This window comes from Haliotis rubra, unplaced genomic scaffold (genome assembly GCF_003918875.1).
Source record: "Haliotis rubra isolate DU_JTF1 unplaced genomic scaffold, ASM391887v1 Scf102, whole genome shotgun sequence".
NCBI lineage: Eukaryota > Metazoa > Mollusca > Gastropoda > Lepetellida > Haliotidae > Haliotis > Haliotis rubra.
The window spans coordinates 600,063-619,133 of record NW_025764915.1 but is presented as its reverse complement, the minus strand read 5'-3'; positions in this window follow the sequence as shown (position 1 = coordinate 619,133).

Here is a 19,071-nt window from a genome sequence, read left to right as displayed (position 1 = left end):
TGTGGCGTGCAACGTCGTCGTATTGATGGAACATTGCTATATGTAGGAGTTCAAGAATACCCAAAATCAGCATTACCCATGTGTCCCTTGTCCCTTTGCACGTTGAATGGGCAGTGAAAACACTCTCATCCACTCACCAGTATGCTGGTGCAGCTGATTGGAGTATTCTTTGCGATACAAAACCTTCCTAAGCTCACATTCCATTATATACACCAAATACTTTTGACATAGGCGTTTAACCAACTCATGCCTCTTTTTCACAAATCGAATACAGTTCCAAGTGACAGTATGGCATCTACAACAGCCCCTGTACAAACATCACTTCCTGGAACCCGATGCTAGTTCATCGTTCCACGACACCCACGAGACAGTTCAAAAGAATTAATATTTAAACAAATCCATTAATTCACATGCAACATTATTTCTTTCATGCAACTTCTCATTCCTTTGGGGGCTTATAGAAAAAAAAACCACCAAAATACGTTCAAATGCATCAAGGTCTTCAACACCACACAAATATTTACAAAGATAAAACCCAAAAGGGATGAGTAGTTTTTTCTCACAGGACAGCTAAGCCTGGTTGGACCTTTGTGTCAACAAGAGAAGAGCAGTAGATCACGGAATCTCTGTAGTCCTCTCCTTGTTCTGAGCAGTTTCAATTAAGATCTTCATGATACAGTCCAGGCTTAAAATGATTGGCACCGTGACGAGCATGCCGATATGGACCTAACGGCAAAGTAAGGTCGACCTTAATATTGCCAGTGAATTGGTTCCTGTGAGTGAATACTAATTTTTATGTTAAATGAGCGGCAGCTCGACCTTTCTGCTCAGGACAGTGGATTCACTGTAGCCGCTATTTTCCTACCATTAACCGTTGTGTCTAAATGATAGCCTTTGGAGACGATTACCATCGTGGTCTGAATGGCAAAGGGATTTGAACATTGCAGTGAATTGTTGGTCTGCTTCGTGACCAGAGTAATCAGACCTTCCCAATTACTGCTATAAGATCACACCGCGCATCACGGGTTCAGCCATTATCGCCAGGAAGGGAGGTTCACATTAATTGTAGTCTCGGACATATAGCCACGTTGAGGTAAAACTTTAACCAAATGGACTGGAGTAGATCTAAGAGGTTCTTCGGAAAAGCTTATTTATGTTTGAAGTCAGGATGAAATGATTTATACATGCAATACGTGTCGTCGGTAATAGCAAAGATGCTGAGTCTCATTTCTAAGAGTCTAATACGATAATTTCTAATGAAACAAGGCTTTTGTCAGTGTCTTGATAGAAATTCTGCACACAACAGACACATATGTCAAGAGGCCAATGAAGACAATACCTTTACACGAATGGTTTATGTATGTTGCAATATAATAGGAGAATGTTTTGGCAACAGTACATCACGAGCATATACCTGGAGTTACATACTTCCGTTTGTTTGGCATTATGCTGCTGCTGGAAACGTATTGCAAAGGAATGAGTTACTATTCTGCGTACAATGCTGATTGTGATACAGGTATGGTATAAACTGATGACCACGCTACTAAATGTGAGAAATATATGTCGTTTTGCATTATGAAATTCATTAATGATTCCTTTAGAAGGCTTTCTTTGCCTTGGGCAGTCTCTATTGTTTACAGGCAATAGTGATATAGATGACGATTATCTCCTAGAACTTGTTAAAATAATCTTCATACATTTCAAAAAGTAACATCAAAAGATATCACCAGTGCCTGAATATACTTTGGCAGTTACTACTGGTTTATAAAGCCTGCGTTACATTTTATCAACAGTTATACATACAACGATTGAAGGCTTCCCTGACTATTAAACTTCCACTTTTACTTTTTCGGGTAACATATTTGAGGCTGTTTAGGAAACTTATTGTTCGTTTTCGTGTGTCTTTGTTTAAGTTTTTATTCAACTTCAACTCAGGAATTAATTTACAGATATGAATCATATGTTTGATATCTTGCTCATGTTTACACACTGTATCACAATCCAATATGCAGCTATCTAACTGTACAATCAGAATACAAACAAGTGTAACAACTATTTTTTTCTTGTTGAATCCAGCCAGCAGAACCTCTTATAACCTGTCAATAGACTTGCATAAAGTATACTGAATGTCGGAGCAGCTTATGCCATAATAACGAAGTTCTCGTTTACTGGGCACCAGAACAACACTTGTCCAAACATGTTCTTCAATAGAGATTCCTGTCACATGGCTACAAGACGCTTCTTTAAGAATAGGAGACATTAACAAAAGGAATAACTTGAGATTTGCGGGGGCAGAGTGATCGTGCTTGGAACAAAACCTCACAAAAACAGTTCATCGACTCACAAATGTCAGCCAAGAAGTGGTCCATCAATACCGAGATTTTGTTGCTCATTTTACCTCTATGGTAATCCTTTCCCAAACAGAGGATGGTATGGATTGCAATGAAGATGAGTATCTGTAGCGAGCACTGCCGGGCAGTTTTACAAGCAATGCCAGTGCTACAGATGGTCCAGCCATAAACACACTGCATGCTGAGTAAGGTTACCCTAGCTTAGAGTGTTGGAAACCCACTTCGGATGTTCTTCTACTGTGAACATGTCAAGGTCCTGATTCAGCATGCCCAGATGTTATGTATATGTTTTGTTGAAAGGTGGTATTCTTGATGACCACCATGCTATGTTGGTTTCAGCAGTCATCACGACGTTGTGTGAAAGGGTGGTGTGGGTGACCCTGCGGTCGAGGGTAACGAAGAGTTGCGTCCCCTCGTTACCATGATCCGCTACCTATGGGCTCATATGGTATCTTCACGATTGGCTTCAAAGGGCATTTGGGTACCTACTGGTCTCTTTAAGCTTTCCTCCTATGAAGTTGACGTGCGATGCTATAAACGAAACATCTTTACGTTATACTACTCACACAATCAGACGGGTGGTTTTATTCAATCACACCAAATGAAAATTATTTTTTTTCTGTTGCATTCTAAACGAGAAAAAGGAAAATCATATTGAAAATAATTGCTACTTTTTGATAGATGTGTGCATGTGTGTCCTTGCGAGAATGACAGCCGTACATGGGAGAGTAGCCAGTTGATTTACGGCCATAGACATTACAATTCCTACACATTAATGTTCTCTTTTATAACGGATCACATCAAAGTGACCACAGAAAACAGTTCGTTATTGATAATTTTAAATATCACTACGTGATTGTCTGTATTGGACAAAACATGCTCATGAACATTTACAAAGAACGCTGATCTAAAAATCCAACTCCCCATTCTTGCATCCCTATCCCTACCTCTGTCCTCGAAAATCAACTGGTTGCTCCTCATGTGTAGGCCATGCGGGACTGCAAGAAAACAGATTCCAATCCTAATTTAAAAAATAATTTCCATTGTTTGAAACTGATGTAATGTACATTAAGGATTATCGATTTTTAAAGATGCTGGGTTTTAAACATGAACAATGGATACCACTTGAATCTATTAATCCTTTAAAACTCAGCCATGTAGGACGAAACTTGCAATGGTTTGTTGTGCTGTCTGTCAGAAACCGCTGGTTGTGGCTGTGCATTCATGTTTCAATAGTTTTTTCTTTTTCTTTCTTTTTCCCCACAAACTACCCGTTCCCGGTAGGTATCACTAAAGGAAAAGATGTCACCTACTTGGGTCAGTTCCTCTCCCACGTTAAAATAACTAACATGTTATAACAGTGGTGTCACTGATAAAACAGTGGTATCAAATTAAATACTCTGTCGAACACTTCAGTTAGCCATGGTGAATACAACAGACATTCTTATTCTTCCAAATAAGCATTTCATCTAACGGGACTGAAATGTAAAATATATATGTCATTTGTATATTAGAATATATAGAAACAGTAGGATACAAACAGGAGCAGAGACCATGCAACATATTGAAATTGATAAGAGTGGAAACATAAAGTGTTTCTTCTAGTCAAAGTAGTTGCTATCTTGTTTGGTTGGCACAGGACTGTGTGAGTGAGAGAGTGAGTTGGGCTCTACCCCACATTTAGCAATATTCCAGCAATGGGACACCAGAAATGAGCCTAAGACATAGTGTACTCATTTTGCTTAACACAGTACCTATGTTTGGGATCGAACCCTGACCTCACCGGCCACTACAGTACAAATCATTGTTGCGCACTGTTTATGATTAAGATGTTCGTGTGTCATAAAGGCTAACATAAAGGCAACGTGAAAGGTCTTTGTAACGATAACAAATGTATATTTTATCCATAAACATAAGCGTAGGATGAATTCCTAAGTTTACTTTCCCAGGTATACTTCACCAAACAAACAAGACCACTTGCTCAATATCGCAATGGCATATGATACTAACCAGTGATTGCGTTTATCCTCCAGAATTATTTAATGACCTTCTGTAACAAGGACAAGAGCATTATGTTCCACAAAACTCGTCATTTAATATCAAACATTATTCTCTCGTGGCAAATTTGGCAGACCCACAACGTCAAACGAACAACACCTGACTCTGGCTATGATATACGGGATAGACCGGTAGAGACATAAAGAACATCTTTGGATGAGGGTATTAAATATGGGTAACAGAGTCGGTGTTGGTGACCCCTGGCGTCTGGATTAGGTCCATATGCCCCCAGAGAACTGGCGTATAATTGAGGGCAGGGGTCAGCATTCAGCACCAGATAACAGACGATCACATTGAATGGTCGCGGCCTTTGCTCATTGGCCTGGCGTAAAATGACCGTTATGACACCAGATTTAGTGCCCGTGATCCGGCAGACTGACCAGTAATGCTGAGGGGATATTATGTGGTACATGTGCGAATTCCGATATCGGTTATGATTCATGAATGTGGGTTGATTTATGGGTATAGTGGATAGGCGTACTGCGGACGTGTTGAAATGGAACATTACTGTTTGAGTGAGTAGGTAAAGGTTCCACGTCGCATTTGTATCCTTTTAATAATGCTCCGACTGGTACTGAGATTAGAAAAGAAAGTCAGGTAAATGAAACATATTCTTTGTTATCGAGAGCACGGTATTCACATTCACATCCTTGTTAATTGTAGACTATCAACATCTAACTTCTTTGAGTGGCATTTTAGAACAATATAGAACAAACTATGGATAAAAATAAGTTGTTATCCATAAAGTTTGTTCTATATTATAAACGTCTATATATACTGGACAAAATAAGTTAGGCATATTGGTATTCTTATGATTGATATTTTATTAGTGTGTAAATGAATAAATAGATCAGTATTCATAATTTCAAAATTTACAACTATCCCTAACTATTTTTGTCCAGTATAATGAATAAGTGAGTATGGTTTTACGTCGATTGTAGCAACATTCCAGCAATATCACATCGGGGAAAGACAGAAATGGGCTTCACACATTGTAAATCCATACTCACTTATTCATTATACTGGGGCGGTGGGGTAGTCTAATGGTTAAAGCGTTGGCTCGTCACGCCGAAGACCCGGGTTCGAATCCCCACATGGGCACAATGAGTGAAGCCCATTTCTGGTGTCCCCCGCCGTGATATTGCTAGAATATTGCTAAAAGCGGCGTAAAACCAAACTCAGTCAGTCAGTATTCATTATACTGGACAAAAATAGTTATATATATATATATATATTGTGACGAGATTGACTAAAATGTTTGTAGTATATTTATGAATTTGGTTTTAGAACAAACTTTATATCAGCATCTACTCAGGGCACCTGGACATCTTTTTCCACCATGTCATTATTTGAACACCAGGTAGCAGTGGCACTGTAGGCTCATTTAGTCTCTGAAATATACATAATTTACAGAAAACAGTTCCTAAAATATATTGATAAAATATAACAAAAGAAGTCGATACTATATAATTATACAGAACTATAACTGTGTGAAACTGCACAACACAAGTTAAAATTCTTATCACCCGTCACTGACATGTCACTGAAAGTGTGTGTGGCAGGAATATGTGTTCAAAGCAGATTTGTACAGACCGTAAAACAGCGGTAATCTAGACTTGCCATACATTCAACAGGTGCATGGGCTGTATTGGGCATACTGGTTTTTGCTGGTCCGTATGACAGACTGGTGAAACGGGTGTCAATAGTACTTCGCTAGCGCACCGGACATCACCACTAAATAAAACATAATTATATAATGAGGACTGGAAGAAGCCTGGTGCCGCCTATTACAGGACACATCGCAATTGTTAGTGCACAATTCATCGCAACGAACACATAATGAGTGAGTGAGTTTAGTTTTACGCGGCTTTTAGCAATATTCCAGCAATATTACTGCGGGGGACACCAGAAATCGGCTTCTTCACAATCGAACCCGGACGCTTTAACCACTAGGCTACCCCACCGCCCCCAACGAACACATAGCTATTGATAACCGAGTGCAAAAGTACAAGTAAACATAATACGTTTTATGGATTTTTTTTATTCTTATTCTTTATACGATGTTTCAGTCCTAATTCTTGCTCCTTCATCAGGTGAATTCATGCTCCGTCATCATTCACCTGATGAAGGTCTAAGAATTAGCTCTGAAACGAACGTCGTATAAAGAATAAAAAGAAGTTGTTACCTATAAAACGTGTCATGTATTCATGTTCGTCCAACTTCTAAAGGCCTTCCAAGAACTACAATTCGGTGTCTCGGGCCACAGGACCATCATCTATTCCCAGTACCACAGACGACGTGCCCTACTTCCGACTGAATCATAACCTGTTTTGGTACACCTGGTGCACTAAGGACTAAATAGTTATTATTGGAATACCTGGTGTCACTAGTAGACAGGATGTGACCATCCATACTGGAGAACAAGGTGTCGCGACCGCCCCATCAACACGCTATGACCTTTCGTGATTCAATTACTTCCGGGCCATGGGACTGCGGAACATGTGCAATTAGAAACAGAGCTCGCTGTATCGATCAGCCTTTGTCACTGGGATTTGAAATTCAAGAACAAGTGCATCGTTAAAAACACACTGACCTTTTTCAAAACACTGTCTGCAGGTTATCCGTGACGAAAACGAACGTTTTGAAACTTATCAATATTTGAATTGCAAATAACCTGCAGCAAAGATCACTATTTACTTCGCCCATCCTAGCATGTCTGATTGTTTAATAGGACATACGGTAAGAGCCAGAAGTAGATGTTGACGGTACGTAGGCCAAATTGGGACAGGAATCAACAATCAAGACCACCATCTGAACGACGTGAACTCAGAAACTCAGCCAACAAAACATGCTACAATAACATTCAGTGAAGGCTGATTTGAAGCAGGTATTTACTCAAGAACCATGCTAACGGTTTTTGTATTCGTCAATGAATACATGGATCAATTTCTCAATAGCACGTATGAAATACATACTTAAATATTTTAACAATTATACAACTCAACTAACAAAATTGAGATATCAAATTCAAATATATATATATATATATATATATATATGTATATATATATATTCATTTCTTAATTGTAGACTGAAAAAGCCACTTTTAGTGAGTAAGTGAGTGACAGTCTGAAACGATTTTCTGCATTGTTACGTTGTTCTTGGAGACAAATAAATAATAATTCCTGCAAAATGAAATGTGAGAGAAGCGTTACTTTAGTTGATGTACTATTCATAGACCTTTAGGAGCAATGACCCAACGTAACAACTGAACTTCAAACAAAAAGTAGCTGTCATGCGCTACACTGGCAACATTATATGTTACCAATACTTTGCTAAGGACCATACCTTTAGAGATGACTGTGTTCACCCTTAGCACCTATTCAGCAATGCATCAACCAGTGATACCACTCAATGCAGTTTTATTTCCTTGATACGCAGAGTAAACGGCGCACATATCAACACGCTCATCCCCGGAATCCATGAACCATATGCATACTTTTGCTTTTACATTTCATTCTTCTGCACGTCAGCGGTGCGAATATTGACATTTCTGTTTGTTTCTTTTTTTTCAGAATCCTGGTATTTGGGTGATAACAATTTATCGTGTGCATAAACGTTGGACATAACTTGACAATGACAAAGCTCTGTTGGACAAAAGCTGGATTTAATTCTTACATATACGTACATATATCCACTTCTTATACGTATGTGTCTGTTATTTGTGTAAGAATTGTGTATACATATTCATTTAGCTAGTGTGTTTAACTGTTGTGCGGATTCCAGGGTATCCATAAATGGATGGATGGTTTGTTTCCTTTCGTTATCCACATTCTTCTTTTTTAGTGAAAATCTCTCTCTTGCTGTTCTGGACTTGGACATGTAACTTCCGGCTACTTTGCAGCAGTGAGGTTCTTTCCTTATCGGTGATTTCATGCTTTGCAATGTCTTTTGTATTTCCAATCTAATAAGATATGTTCTCAGAAAGTGTATATTAACGATAACCGTTTGGACTATAGTGAGTGGAATTTTGTTTGAAGTATGCGTCATTGGATTTTCTGTTGAAAGCACAACGGCAGCCCCGTAGCTCGAAGTGTTTCAGTTACGCCCCTTGGTCGTGCCAGAATGTGCTGATCGTCTATTGAGATCCCAGATACGCCTGATGTATTTTTAAAAGTTACATCCTTGAAATATTTGCACCTTATCTATCCTCGTGAGTGTATCAACAGGTGTTAAAGGTCTACGTCATCCCGTCACCTATATTACACTGAAATCTCTTACTCACTCACTCACTCACTCACTCACTGAAACTATTATGTGACAGTTGGTGTGTGTTAAAAATACAAGGCGTAAGGTACCTGAAGTGTCTACTCCTAAAGGTCGGTGTCAGTTTCATTGTATGTGTGCTTGAATGTATTGTTTTCAGTGGCAGTGCCAAGACATCATTCATTACACGTTTCTTGTTTCAGTGAGATGGTGCAGGGGTACGTCAAGAAATTCAAATTCGCTGATTCCGTCCCTCATGTGAAAAAACAATGATCGTGTGTCCAAATCCCTTATTTGTTCAGATTAAAGTTTTATGTTTCAGGATGCTTTCAACGGAACAACAATGTCTAATCTGAAATTCTTCAAAGGCATTTAGAATTTGGTGTAGTAATACAAGAAACATCTTATGGATACCAACCTCTTTATTTGTTTCTCACGACGTTTCTGGTGGATGAAGAAGGGGCAAGAACTAGGCCAGAAACGTCGTGAGAAACAAATAAAGAAGTCGTTGTCCATAATATTTGTCTTGTAATGGTTAATCTGTTCTGCGGCACCAAGTGCACATCAAGTAGCAAATTAATGTCTACTTGTATCTTTCCCGGTGTATAAATGCCACCCTGTTTTCCTTCATCTGTGATTCTTTGTATACAGTTGTGTTTGGGATGGTTGATATGTGTTTGGATGGAAACCAATTACTTTTTAGGTGACTGCGTGCAAATGAAACACTGTATCATTTTTTCTGGATGTACCATCACCGAATATGAATATAAAAGGATTATGCGATAGAAAAAATATTTATAGAAAAAATTGAAATTGATAACAAATTACATAGAACTTAAGTCACAGTAGTTTTGTATATTACAATTACAATCTGTAATCAGAAAGTTGCTACCTAGCGCAAAATAACGAAGGCATATTGTTCCAAGTGCATTGGGGGTTAAAACAAGGTATGGTTCGCTTGAGGTATGCATGCTGTGTCTGAGTAGGTATCAATGTAAAACGCGACATGGTATCTCAGTGGGCTAGCTACAATCTTGAATGCGACGTGAAAGCCAATTTCACCTCACTCCATTAAAACTCAAGTACAAACACCGAAGGTATTAAAATGCTATACAGAACTCATATTCTGTTTCAACACATCGCGATGTCCTTGACGCGTTCCTCAGAACACATGTGGTGCCAGTTTACTTACATCCCCGGCCATATCTATGAAATGACTAGATAACAGTCACAAGAGATAACAGAAACTAGTTATTAACATATTAACAGAGAAAGCGGATGTGATCTAGCCGTCGCCCATTGAAATTACTTTAACACGAAACGGGGATGTAACTGACGTCTCTGTGTGGCCTGCTTCTTAAAAGAATATGAATATTGGCATGTGATGATGAAGTTGGCTGTGCTGCGAGCTCCTGAAGACGTTGCCGACGTTGCCAAGAAGGCGCTTGTAACGGCCAATGTTTAATAAATAAATATACATCTACTCTCGTTAAACTATTGGCGCTTCTTCTCCTGATAGATTGTGTAGTCAAAATGTCTGTTGAGGGAAGAATGCCATATGCTTCATGCATCGTAGACAAGACATGGAGAAGGTACATACTCAGTAAACAAACATTGGTGAATATTTTACATATTGAAGTTCTGACAGAAGACAAACGTTGTGTATATGAATAGTTTTTCCTAATGCCCACCTAGAGAATGGCATGTACAAATGCCTAGAACGTGGAAATGTTATTAGAAACAGTATATTTGCATATTTTGTTTTGTAGGAAGAATGTTTCTTACTGTTAGCTGCATGTCATAGTTTGGTTGATGGAACTTTTCAAAGTGAAGTTTCTTACAACGAACAATATGTAGGTTTAGGTTTTCAGATAGGTTTGAACTGTTACTAAAAGGGTTTGGGCAAAAATATGCTTTGAGATACATTTTAAACATTACATGGAAACAATAGCCGTGAATAGGATTTTTAAATGTTTTATGACATGCCCGTTCAACAAATGGATTGGAACATATGTTCGTCGGGTATATCGTGAATCTCAGACTCTGGTGAGGAGGAAATCAGGACACGGTAGACAGATTACCTTTTGGATGAAACCCAGGATGACTGATGTGTCATTGATGTTCACAAACCAAAGATCATCTGCAGAGTCAACCTGAGAATCGAACCCAGAATCAAAGTTCTGCGACTAGGGGATGAAACGGAGCATACTAATGTGGTGTTCCAGTGTTGCTTTTGTATAATATAATTGAAATCGACACCGCACTTTCTGTAGAAATGCAAACGTACTTACAGTTTTTGTCACATTACAGTAATGCTGTGAACACTGTATACGCCCTATGACAAGACACTGTGGTTATTCGCGCCCTGTCTGTTTCAACTGTATGTAGGGCTTTCAAATTCAATTTCCTGTCGAGTTGAACGAATATAGAACGAAGGTGTAATTCATTCAGTCGTTAATGTCATACATGGCGTCATATCCATTTTTACCCGGTAGCTATGTCAAGAAACAGACAAACCTGGAACTAAATAAGGAACAATTCAGTTTAATGTGAGATAAAAATACCGTGGACGTGCTTTAACAGTGTCAGGCCATGCTGCTTTCAAAGGATAAGTCTCCTCACGTAAGGGAAATGTTGATACAATAAAACAGAAGATTTGTGATATACGAAACTTCAAATGCAGCCCAAACTATCCCTGGTTATTTTGGGTACCATCAGCTAACAGGTTTAAAACTTCTTCAGAGGAGCAGTAATTACCAGCACAATGGCATGAGCATGACGCGTTCCTGTGGGAAAAGAACAAGAACCAAGCGAGCATTCCTTGAGTCTGTGGAGCATTAAATGCACTTTTGTAAATCTTCCTCTCTTTGAGCATGTGAGATTTCCTTAATTATCCATCTGGTTTCTATAGGACTCCGCCGCCCTAATCCAACTAGCGTTCCTCCGTTTACGTAATTCTACGTGCCCCGGACACCCTTCTGCCGAGGAAGGGTGTCACGTTTCAAACAGAATGGCTGCAAGTGTCCCGAGCGCGGAACAGGTGTGACGTGGTTGCTTCATCTATATTTGTACGTTTGTTTGTACTTGTAAAAGGACTTATCAAACCGAACTGATGATGATTATGTGATTGTTGGAAGACCTGTTTTACAGTTGAAAGGTGGTTGTTGAGAGACGAATAATGTGTGTGGAATGTGGAAGACAGCATTGTTAGTCGTAGGTGTTAGTCTTGCTCGTCTATTTGTACACGTGGTTGATGGTTGAAATGTTTGTACCACAGTTGAACATTTGATCTTCTTTCTTTGTGGGTCTGTGTCTACAAATGTGATATTGCTGTGTTGACTGTACTATTGTGAGCTTCTTGTGACTTTGTACCAATCCAACCGCCTCCGTGGTGTAGTGGTTAGAGCGTCCACCCGGAGAGCGGAAGGTCGCGGGTTCGATCCCCGGCCGCGTCATACCAAACGACGTTATAATATGGTACTTGTTGGTCCCTGCCTGGCGCTCGGCATTAATGGGTACAACAAGGACTGGTCGGCTCGGAGTCAGTATAATGTGTCTGAGTGGGGTATTCATGCTTCACTGCGGCATGGTATCTCAGTGGGCAAGCACTATAAAACCAGCTTTAGTCTGGGCTAGTACAAGCAGCCGCACATACACATACACACGCATGCACGTCGTCATATGAGCGTAATATTCTCAAGCACGACGTTACACCCAATTTCACCTCACCCCACCTTGTACCAATCCGAGCGTATTACACAGTTTGTGCCAATGTCAAAGAGTGTCCCCAACTCATTTGTGTGTTTGCATAGATCCCTTGTGGGTTTGCATGGACCTCATTCATGTGAAATCCACCATAATTCTTATTTTAACAATCAAGTAAAGAGTAAGTAAATACTGTTAGAGATGTTGTCACTTGGACCATGGAAAATACAAAAGATTAACTTGAAGATATATAATCTTAGACCAAGAAGAATATTCTAGTTCAAAGCCATTTGTTTTTTCTAACTTTTGAATTACACAGGAAATCTGTTTTATGACAATTTTAACTCAGTTTGGTAAATGTGTCCGGACTAAAGTACCTCTGCTTGGAAATATTTTGACATGTGCATAGCTTCGTGAAACCTAGAGATATATGATTCAAACAATCTCTCCCAGTTGCTCGGTCTTCCTTTGCATATGTACATTACATTTGGTTAAGGTTTCACGTTTACAACTAAGCTTTTCAATGTGCAAAATGCCACGTTAAGTCATTTCATAAATAGTATGGGAGATATACTACCCATCAAAAGTTTAGACTCACTTAAAACATTCACTATATGTTATGTATGTATATATGGTTACAACGAAGATGAATTTCTCCACTAACTTGGGGGAAACAACTGCAAACCTTATGCAGATTAATTGCACGAATTGTGAACAGCTGCATTTTGGTGTAAAGTTTTGATAAGAATTCGCCAGTTTTTACCGAGTTTCATCACTTATTGAACGCATGTCAATAATCTTTTCAACGTTATGAATTTGTTTTACAATACATCAGTACATGTATAAACAGTACCTTTAAACAGTATGGAATATTTAACAGTTGCCTGAAGTAAGTGGCACTAGAGGTAAGTACACTAGTGAGTCTAAACTTTTGATGGGAGTAAAGATAATCAGAAGAAATATCGTTGTCTTAATGTGCAGTGGCAGATCCAGAGGGGGGAAGGGTTCGCCCTCCCCTTTTTTTTAAATGACTAAAGACCACATTGAAGTTAATGTTTTGCAATGGCAGAGCCCCCTTTGAAAATTTCTGGATCCGCCTATTTTGTGAGCCTCCTGGTATCTTCATGCCATTTTGAGCTTTGAGTTGTTTGAACCACTGCGTATAAATTTGATAGCAAATATACCCATTAACATTGAAAATGAGCCCCAGTGAGACCAGAGATTCAGGAAATCTAGACTTGCTTTATTTAGGGCTTTAGCATTGCATGGAGGGCTAAGCATTGGGGAAAATAATATGGTTCAGGGACTGTGAGACAGACTATTGGTTTCCTTGTGATACTGGTTGTTTGTGTCTTTATAACACTGTGTGACACCCTTTCATACATCGTAAGGCCATGTGGCAGAAGCGTTGGCTCGTTACGCCTATCGACCGGGTTCGATTTTCACACATTCCACACACGTAAATGAAACCGCAATGTTTGTGTCATTATATCATTGTACGCTGTTTTTTCTACTTTAAATGTTAGACCAATTGTCTTGCATCATGACGATGTTTCAAAGTCCAAACAGTGTGTCTGCATTGTCATAGTGTAAAGTCGTTCTTTGGATGTCTACACACCCCAATAATGTCTGCTCTAACAAATTAAAAATGCATGGTAGTTAATTGTGCTGCTTTAAAAGTTGCATGGTGAATGTTTGCATCACTATAGAAACTGAAGTTTGATGTTTGTTTCTCTATAAACCCGTTCATAGCGACGTGTAACGCAGGTGTCTGCACTATATAAACTACTATACACAATTAATGTAAGGATAGATTTGGAAAGATTGTGCAATTGTTGTGTAGCTGCATCTAATATCATCACGTGTGACGTGAGTGGCCATTGTGTTGTAGTATTTAGTCGAGTCTTGAAAGAAGAATGTTGTGTATGTACGTCATGCTACAATCGTATTTTAATGATTATGTTTTAATTTCAAAGAAATGTTTGCACTTATTGTGTTTTTGTGCGACTGTTTAATATTACCTTAACTGTTGTTTTGTAAATAATGTACGGAGATAGCTCATAGCATAGGAAGATCGCACAAGCGTTACATCGCTGACATTGTGTGATGTTGCAGTTTTTAAAGATGTACCGGTCTTACATGGTGGTCTGTACATCGATTGTTTTGAAATACTGAATACGTGTGATGTGCGTAGAGGTTTGTTGTGTAACAATCCTTTGAAACAACACCTGATATAACTCACTTGTCATGGACACATGGTATTGACGATTTGCACATTCTGTACGTACTGCGGTGTATGTGTTTGTGTTTCCTAACATTTTCCATAATTAAATAATAGTCATAGCGCTGAAAAAAGACGTTTGTAAAATTGTGTCAGACTATTGTTGTTCTTGTTTTGAAAATGGTTGCACTAGCAGGCGATTCCTTCTTGAGCTTTTCGGACCCGTGAAGGTCGGGGTTAGAATACTAATCTTCAATAACGGGATCGGGTGGTCAGGTTCGCTGACTTGGTTGACACATGTCATCGGTTCCCAATTGCGCAGATCGATGCTCATGCTGCTGATAACTGGATTGTCTGGTCTAGACCCGATTATTTACAGACCGCCGCCATATAGCTGTAATATTGCTGCGTGCGGCGTAAAACTAAACTCACTCACTCTTGAGCTTTTGGAAATATTGAGTGTTGACATATAAAAATAGATGAGATTAGCAATATCCTTGAAAAAAACACCCGAGAAGTGAAGTGAAGTTGAATGTTAGTGGGACTGACATATTCTGGGAAAAGTATTGTCATACGAATGCTGCACAAATCACAGATTTTTTTCAAAACAAAAATGCTGGATGTCCACATCAAAATGCGTTCGTTATAAACAGTGTTCGGTCTAACCTTTCCAGAGAGAAGAATTGTCTGCCTTTTCCCAGTGACCAAATCGATATTCTTTCAATGACACTGAGGATACTTAACACGCTTTAATGAGGTTATAAATGATAAAATATGTTAAATTCTAATGCTGCAATATATTTTGAAAATACTCGATTCCAATTGTTTCTGACTTCGAATTCCAATTTAGCGCGGTTGGTATTACATTAAACATAACACTAGACTGAAAGTTCAGTTTGTCTCGATTTTATTTTCTAAACATGCAAAATTCAACAGTATAGTCAAAAATAACAATTTAGTTATTAACTTGTCTCAGTTTTGTCTCAGTAGGCAGCAACGCCACGTGGAACAATAATCAATACTTTACATTCATAAACTCATACTCATATCAAAATATCTTTTCATAAACAATAAGTGGTATACCCGTGATTTATTTCTAAGACATCAGGTGCCATAAGGTATTAGACAACCTTGACACTGATCTGTGTTTCCTTGACCTTAAGTAATACAAAACCTTTGTTGTATATACTTTGTGGTAAGTTTATTATAAGCAAGCTACGGAACCGTAAACTAAAGCTTCATGAGAGAGCTTCGGTTACCGTCTAGCAGCTAAGATGTTGCGATCACTTGACAACTTTAACAGCCAGGCTAACTTTACAAACGCTGGTACATAATGGTTAAAGTCGAAACGTTTTGACATGAGGTTCCTTGCATTTCCCGTCCAGATGGCACTGAAATAAACAATTCGTGAGGTAAATTTGGCTACCGAAAGCAAGTGTGCATTTTTTTTAGCTTGGAATCATGTACTTTAATTCACCTTAGAAAAGAACTATTTAATAGATACTCACGGGGATGAATACTGGGATGTCGGTAAAGATGTAATTCAAGATGTATATATATATATGTATATATACGCACAAAATGTCCAAAGTAGTACAGGTGTTCAGTCATAAATATTGCATAGATAAATAAAAACAGAATGCCTTTTTCTCCAACATGTTTCGTTCTTTACTCTTCAGGGAGATTGTGAACACGTAACGAGCCAATCTCCTGAAGAGTAAAGAACGAAACATGTTGGAGAAAAAGGCATTCTGTTTTTATTTATCCATGCAATATATATATATATATATATATATATATATATATATATATATGTGTGTGTGTGTGTGTGTGTGTGTGTGTGTGTGTGTGTGTGTGTGTGTGTGTGTGTGTGTGTGTATTTGTTTGGGATGAAGATGGAGTTTATGCACAATAATAAACTGGTCCAGAATATGATTTGATTAAGTAACAGCTGCCCACCACACTTGAGTTTATAGGTAACTAGGAATGACGTTAACAAACATCATGTTCTTATATCTGTTAAAAGAAGATGATGGTAACATGATTTGTAAATCGTAAACGTCAGCGTCTAAAATTCCCTTTGAACTAGTATCAATCCAACCAAAGCAACTAAATGAGGAAAGTGAATTGTGGAAACTTGATTGGTAAAGAAGGTTGTTTACATTATCACATCCAATTTTTTTAAAACAAACTCACAATTATATTGCGAAGAAAACAGCAGGGACTTTTGTTATTGCAAGATGGTAAGATTAATGGTGCACTTCGATGAAATGAAGATGTTCTATCCTGTGATATAAATTAAACCAAAACACCTTTGTTAAACTACGTCAGTTGACGTAATACTGTGATCTTGACATGAGGATGTTCTACAAGTTCATCACAAAAACATGTTATTCTCTCATTCAGAAGCATCCATACGTAAGCAGGAAATGTGTTCAGATTAACTACATAAAAAACCTGTAAATGTTCTTCGAAAGACTGACCATGTACAGGTTACATCAAGATGATCAAGAGACGCTGAGATACCAATCTGTGTTTACTTCCGGGATGGTTCTCCGGAGACGTGTTCAATTCTGATACTGTCTGAAAACAAGACCTATATGTGATACCATCTCTCAGACCGACATAAACACGGGATGGACTGAAGTAGATGGGTTGGGAGCGCACCTCTTAGAGTGACGGAGCAGATATATATCACTACAGAAGTGATATTGATCAGGGAGGGATGAAATACCAGTCTGCCAGCATGTCGACCACACTAATGTTGATTATAGAGATGGTGCGATAACACGTGCGTGTGTATCCAGGAACTGTGATTTAGAGAATGGCAGTTATTATATTTTTTCAGGAAACACTAAACTGTTTTTGCTTAATAACTTTGATCACCTGGTGTTATCACTTTCATATTTGGTAATGTAGTTTTTGGTCCAGTTTGTTGCTTTTTCAGTTTAGTTTCTTTGATTCTGTTCATGAGGTATGAATGCCATTGATGGAATGAGGTTAGTGAATCATCTTACGTGGTGATCAAAGGAACAATGTGAGGAAGTGAAAAAAATAATGCTTTGAACAGTTGCAGAATACTCGACTAATCCTTCGTTTAACAAGCGTTTGAATTAAGGCTCTGAGCTGTACATCTGAATTTAACTTAGAGCATACATATACCAGGACATAATCCATTTTGCGAACATTCCAAAATCGCTGCAGTCAGCTCATCATAAACATCAAGACTTCTGTCTTGCAGTTCGTATTCTGCACCATACTTTTATGGCTATATAATTTGGATTTCCTTGAGACAATTATTTTTCTTTTCAAACGTATTGGTCACAAGGTCACTGTTGGAATAGAATCCATGGAAGGTAATTATCTCACATCAATCTAGTAATCCTGGTTAAATAGATAAAACATGTTAGAGTGGACGAAGTGACTTGGAGGATAATGTACATGTACAATGCTCATTGGTCTTAAGTCCTTTGAAAGAGTCATACGGTGCAAACGGTGCGACGTTCAGCTAGGACCATTGTGGTTTTGACTGCATTGACCCGAGCGTCAAATTGTGTTGAATAACGTTCATTACATATCGTCTCGGGAACACGGGAAGATAAAATTACAGGTTACAGAATCTGTTACTCTTTGACTTTTGAGATCGTGGTGCCCGATGAATAAGGAGCGGAGGAGTAACGGCTTTGACCTTTTAAATAGCTGCTGCCACCTCCATTGATGATAGGTTCTTTCACTTACCCTCAAGGTGTCTGCAGTCGGATAAACTGGCAATGACTTACAGAGCAGTGGGTCAGTGTGTGACTTGGGTTTATTAAAATTGTTGCATTTTACACGTACTAACATTATGACCTGTCTCCACATCTTCATAGGAATCTTGGACGATGTCATAGCTTTCAAGTCTGAGCCGTGTTCATAATACCGATGTCGGTTTTAACATGGTTACCCTCGTCTGTCATTATTTTCCTTTCTGCCCAGTGAGTGAGTTTAGTTTTACGCCGCACTCAGCAACATTCCAGCTATATGGCAGCGGTCTGTAATTAATCGAGTCTGGACCAGAAAGTCCTGTGATCAACAGTACGAGCATCGAACTACGCAAATGGGATACTATGACATGTGGTATTAACCAAGTCAGAGAGCCTGACCACCCGATCCCGTTAGTCGCCTCTTGCGACAAGTATGGGTCATTGAAGATCATTTCTAACCCGGATTCTAACCCGGTCCATTCTGCAATGCTAAAGACCTAACTGAAGCAAGTCTGCAGGTTCTACATCTCCAATTTCAAATTCAATGGAAGTATTTGTTTCTTCCCAACCTATGGGTTTAAACAGACAAAGCGCTGTCTTTAATTTTCTATTAAATGCAGTTTGTTTATCAGGTTAAATAATTGTCATTTTAAGTGAGAACTATGAGATATGTATGTTCAACATGGTTGTTTGTTTTTTTCTGGTAAACCGATTATAGCTGTTGGTT